General features: G+C 41.4%; 1 pseudogene; it reads right to left on the reverse strand.

The window, feature by feature from the left end:
- Window positions 1-1,474: 1,474 nt before the first annotated feature.
- Window positions 1,475-5,349, reverse strand: LOC122143056 (annotated as a pseudogene).
- Window positions 5,350-5,871: the final 522 nt, after the last annotated feature.

Raw genomic sequence — 5,871 nt, forward strand, 5'->3', positions numbered from 1 at the left:
AGTCGTTTTTATATGTTATACAAGATAAACTTTTGTCAGAACAAGTTTCGCCCCCTCATTCAGGTCTCCTGTGTATCACCCATCGCACTTAATATCAGCACAGCGTAGGGACTCTGCACAGATATTTTGGAGAGGCAGGGGCTCAAATGGAAAAAAAAGGGCACTTCTCGCATGAATTAATGGATTTATTTTTTTTGTTTTTTTCTAAACAACATGCTAACATATATTACTATAACTCTGAATTGACTTACCAATTTTTATTAATTCCCTTACACCACTGCCAATTGATGCCTTGTTTGTCTTTTTTTTTACAGATGGTATACAAAATAATCAGTTCACAATGTTGTGTGTATAATTACACTTTACTTTACACACAACACAAACTGTTTACTGACATAAAACTTTGCTGAAAAGGACCACCTTCATGTACTAGTTGTGTGGAATTGTGAATCAGATTTTGGGTCTATTTGCTTCCATATCTTCTTTTCCTCTAATGGAAAGGTAAATTTCCAACAATACACATTAAGGTGTTTGTTGTAAGCCTACTTTCGTTCTGTTTGCTCGATGTAAGTCATTAACCGGGGGAAGTTCTGTGGTGATTTTCTTTAGGTTACTTTTCTGTTTATGTATTCATGCTGCAATGACTTAAACAAATGTATGCCAAATTAAGCACTTTTAATTGCCTTGAATGCATTAAATTAGACTGGTGATGCCCCATGATATAATTTGCCTTTAGCTAAACTTTAGCTAGCCTTATTACACATGGTAATGTGTAGCTCTTAAGTCATGGATCTTAGTAACGACAAAATTAACTATATATTTGCCTTTTGTCTTTTTGGATTATTATCTATAAATTTAAAGTGCAGTTGAAAGCTATGTCTTTTTGTTCATCACCACGGGGGGGGGGGTGGCACCCTCCACACCAAGACAAACACAACTGGAAAGGGGAGGGAGGGCTGCACCACACTCGTGCTGCGTTTCTTTTAGCGTACTGTGCTGGAGCTACTGCTGTGGCTGCAGAGACCGTCTCTAGGGAGAGAAGGACATCAGAACTTCGACAGAGACTCTCAACATTTCCTGATTGACCTGATATTTAGATTTTTTTATTTGTTTGACAGGAAAGTATGTGCAATACTAGAAACACACACACTGCACGCACATATAATACATATAATCATTTATTAAAAAAATAAAAAATAAATTGGAAAAAAAAAAGGGCACTTTTCTCTCAAGAAATAAAAAAGGGCAGGTGCTCAAGCCCCTTTTTGATTATCTATGTGTGTGCAACGTGCTATGACAACAAAAGCAAAACAATTAATGTAAAAGTGATACATTGCTGGTAAAATCAGATAAAGCCCAGCCAAGAACAATCTGTCTTAACATTACAGATCAGATTCTTTAGTATCCACTTTGATATCAGTGTAAGTGATCCCTTTGTATTGACCCTTGGTTTTTCATACTGTAACACCTGCCGTCACTTGCAAGTGATCTTCACTGTGCCAGTGTAAGGCAGGTCAGACGTGGCTCTGCCGATGGTGATGTCAACATCCACCTTCTTTCTTGGTGGCACATCTATAGTGGTAGTCAGAGTTTCGGGTTTTCTCATTGGTGTTCACATGGCTGTAGTACTTTCTTCTGCTCAACACTGGAGAAACTGTATCCTGTAGAAGCTTCTACAATCTCTGGAATCCCTGCCTTCACCTTCCACACTAAATGTTGCTGTAAAGCTGACACTCATTGACCATGAAGATGTTTCGATCACTTTCTTTGAGGTTTCAACCGTTTGATGTTTGTTTTTTTTCAGAGGAGTTGTTTGTGTAAGAGTGACAGATTTGAGGTACTTCCACGGTCACCTGTGGTTTCAGTTAAGTTTATTGTGGGATAGTCTGACATTAGTGAGAACCGTGTGATTGAACTTCATTGAGAAACATGAATCCCCATACAGTCAATATCTGCCCCAGCTCTTCCGACAACTCCCAAACAATAAACCAGAGCCTATATCAATAGGGATATTCTTGTTTTAGACCCCAGCTCGTCATTTTGCAAAAAAATTCTCCTTTCTTACTGGTCTTGAATTTGATGGCTCCAAGACGTGTTCCTGCTCTCCGTTCCCCCCAGAGGGACAGTGGTGAAGTGAAACACTCGACCAGTTTTGAAAGTGTGTGACTTACTCCTGATGATTTTGGCCAGGCTGGTTGCCAAAGGGTATCAGCCCTTCTGTTCTGCCATTCTGGTAAAGCCAAACCTTGACACAGGGCCTTCACCTGAGATCCTCTCACCCAGTGAACGCTTTCCGATCTTCTCCAATACTGGCATCCATTCTTCTTACCTGGTCAATGAAAATGTGGTAGAACCACCCTCCACACGCAATTTCCCAATAACCACACCAACAACACAGAGAAGTGGGTTGGTAGGACATTAACTGTACAAAGAAATCTGAAAATCTATATCACAGATTCAAATTCTGAATTAACATCAGAGATCTAAATCTCAAATACATTAATGAATGTCTCTTGTGTGTGTGTCTACTAAAATGGTCAATAAAATTAATTCAGATTACAAATATTTTAAAAAGAAATTTGTGGCTTTGTCTTTTTTTTTTTTTCATTTGTGGTGTACGTAAACAAGTGTTCCAATATCTTATACTTGTCCGATTAACTCCGTCCGCTGCAACAGTCTTTTCCCCAAGCTGTTATTACATAAATTGCTATCTTAAGTGATTGTCACTACTTGGTAAATACGGTGCAGGATGACAGTCTCATGAACCCTCTTAAGTCAGTCTGCATCGGGTATAGCCAGAAAAGTGAAGAATCGTTTTTGATCTGCTGTGAGTATAAAGAGATGGGCCTGCAGTGCTAGGCTCGAAGTGCGTCTCACCGTGAGTCAAAGTGTAACATGATGTGCATGGGTAAAAATTAAAATGTCATTTTGGTTCGATCGAAAACAAACTCCGATTTAATTTTGTATCTACATTAATTCTAGTGTCATAGGTAGCCTCTGTGCAATCAGTATGTTGGTTTTGTGGAATCTGTTAACTGGTCACTGGACATTGTGAAGGACCGGTGCTTTGTAAAATGCCTTCAATACATGTAAAAGCATGAAAACTCATCATATTCTGGTTGGACAGCACATATAATAAACACTTCTCGCTATGTCAAAGGGTATATAGTGTAACGAAAAAATAAAAACTAACCTAGTAATCGGGGAGTACACGTTTATTATATTTGCACAAGAATAGGTTAAGTATATAAAACGAAACTCGGCAGGTAAAAACAGATTGATGAGACCTATCCTCCTCCAGGTGACCTTTACCCCTTACCCCCAAGATCAGTACCAAATTAAAAATGCTAGTGATATCATAAGCACAGAAAGATTTTTAAAATTCAAGCTTTTTGTTCAACAACTGACTTAACACAAAACTGAGTTGTGTTGGCACAAACTGAATTAAATGAGCAAATGTCTCCATTTTCAACAACTAAACCACATTGGTGTTACAGCAGTGTCATAATGATCAATCCTGAATCTAACATTTCATGCACATTCAAATCAGACAGTGCTATTACAAAAAAACAAATAAAGTAGAGAGAAAAAAAAACAGTAACTTTTCTTTTTCTTACCTCAAACTTAGCTTTATCAAGTCCCGCTCCTCTAAATAATGCTGCTTTCCTCCCCTGCCTCTCTGCTCTCACTTGTGGAATAGGAACAAACTGAGCATGTGTGAAGTGCAAACAGGTGATTTGTTGCTGTGGTCCGTATGGTAGGGAATGGGAAAAGTCTTACAAACAACACACTACCATGTTGCAACCATTTCCAGTCTTGTGTTCTTATGTCAAATTACAGTCACATTTTAGGAGTCACCCGTTGCAACTAAAACCAGGATGAGCAATGAGGAACCTGGCTTTCCCAGGATTGTACTGACTTACGAGACAACCCCTGTTTTTTTTTGTCTGCAACCACTGATTTTTCACAACACATGAACGTACTCGCCTACTTAATAGTCAATATGTGAAAAACTGGAACATACACGGTAAACAACTTGAGGATTTTAAAAGCATTACTATTTTTTGTTCCACGTCATTCCAATGTCACAACACTCAAACAGAAACATGTGCCTCCTGCCTGTTTGTCACAAAACTGCAGGGGGACACGAAGGCTTGCGATACCAGTGCGCAGAAGTATTTATTATAGGGAATAAAATCCCACAAATCGGAAGTCCAAACAAGGTAATGCGTGTCAAAACACAATAAGCACAGTGCCACAACAATGAAGAGAGAGTTCAAGGCTGAGGCACAACAGAGTATTTATCAATCTCAATATCCCGATAAACAGGACAATAAAATACCCAGCACCAGGATTAAAGGCCTTAGAACTCTGCAAGGCCATAACCACTGCAAGACCTTACAAAAGAGTAACTGAACACACCAGGGCTATATAGGCATAGGTACTGACCCACAGGTGAAATCAAAATCAGGCATGATGAGGCCAGTAATTAGTTATGGGAATGTGCAGGTCCAGGGGGCTGAGGGCGGTGGTGGCCGAAAAAAGAAACTGAAACGTGGGATCATCATCAGGGCTGTCCAACTCTGTCTGGGGAGCTGGTAGTGGAAGGCTGGCCAGTTGGTAGACCAAGCTGGATTGTGCCTGGAGCTCTGATGGTAAGAAGTGATGGATTTCTTCGGAAAGAGATGCGTGCAGAAATGGAGGATGAAATGGTTGATTTCGGCAGAGTTGGAGGCATATGCCTGTAACAAAACAGGAAAAGTGGTTAGAAACTAAACTCGGACAAGAAAAAAACGTTGGTGGAACAAATTTCAGAAACGGCCAGTGAAAAAAGGGAAATCCCAGGCAAAGAGAAAAGAGGAATATAAAGGTATTGACTGAAGTTTGCTACTGATTCCTGTTAACTAATGATAAATTTTATTGTCTGGAAACACGAGCTCACGCTAAGGTATGTCTCTACATTTATTTTCTCCCGTTTATGAGTTGGTGTAGATTTTGGGGGGTTGGCGCAGGACGCCGGGCCTAGAGGGGACGAGTGGGAACGCAGGACCGCCAAGTGGAAAAAGGGAGAAGCCAGGAGGGGCGGGGGAGGGGGGGGGGGAGGAGGGGGGGGGAGGGGGGGGGGGGGGAAGGAGGGGGGCACCGGGCGTACGGGCGGGGGTCGAGAGGGCCCAAGACGGGTTCCTGCCCGTCCGCCCAGAGGGACATGGAAGGAAAACCCCAGGGGCAACGGGAGCCGATACGGGCCACTGGATTGCCAAAGGGGCGCGCCCACGGAAAGCCAAACCGGGACAGCACGGCCACCCGGAGATCGCCACCACAACCCCGATCATCCTCAAACTGCACCATTCTTCTTAACCGTCAATGACATGGTGAACCCCTCCACACACAAATGGAAAACAGAGGGGGGGGAACATCTTCAAAGAAACTAAAATTAGATCACAGATTCAAAATCTGAAGTACATCAGAGAGCTAATCAAATACAGCTAGGAATGGCTCTGTGTTGGTGTGTCTAGAAATGTCAATACACATTATTCATCGGTAACATGCTGAAAGAAGGGGGCGGGCTTTGTTTCATTGGTGTAAACAAGTTGTCACTAGTTATACTTTCGCTATTAACCCGCCTGCAAGTTTCAAGCTGTGTATGCCATAAATTGGTACTATGATTGTCACTGTGGAAGAGCGGGCATGGATGACAGTGGAAGAACACCTGACCTTCTTAAGACAGCTCATCTGTTATAGCCAAAAAGTGAAAATTTTGGATTGGCGCTGCGAAGCTCGAGTGGCAACTGAGACATGAATGTCATTAAAAATAAACTTTCATTTTGGTCCATACAACCCCATTTCATTGTTGTATCTATTGATTTTCAT

This window comes from Cyprinus carpio, unplaced genomic scaffold (genome assembly GCF_018340385.1).
Source record: "Cyprinus carpio isolate SPL01 unplaced genomic scaffold, ASM1834038v1 S000000699, whole genome shotgun sequence".
Taxonomy (NCBI): domain Eukaryota; kingdom Metazoa; phylum Chordata; class Actinopteri; order Cypriniformes; family Cyprinidae; genus Cyprinus; species Cyprinus carpio.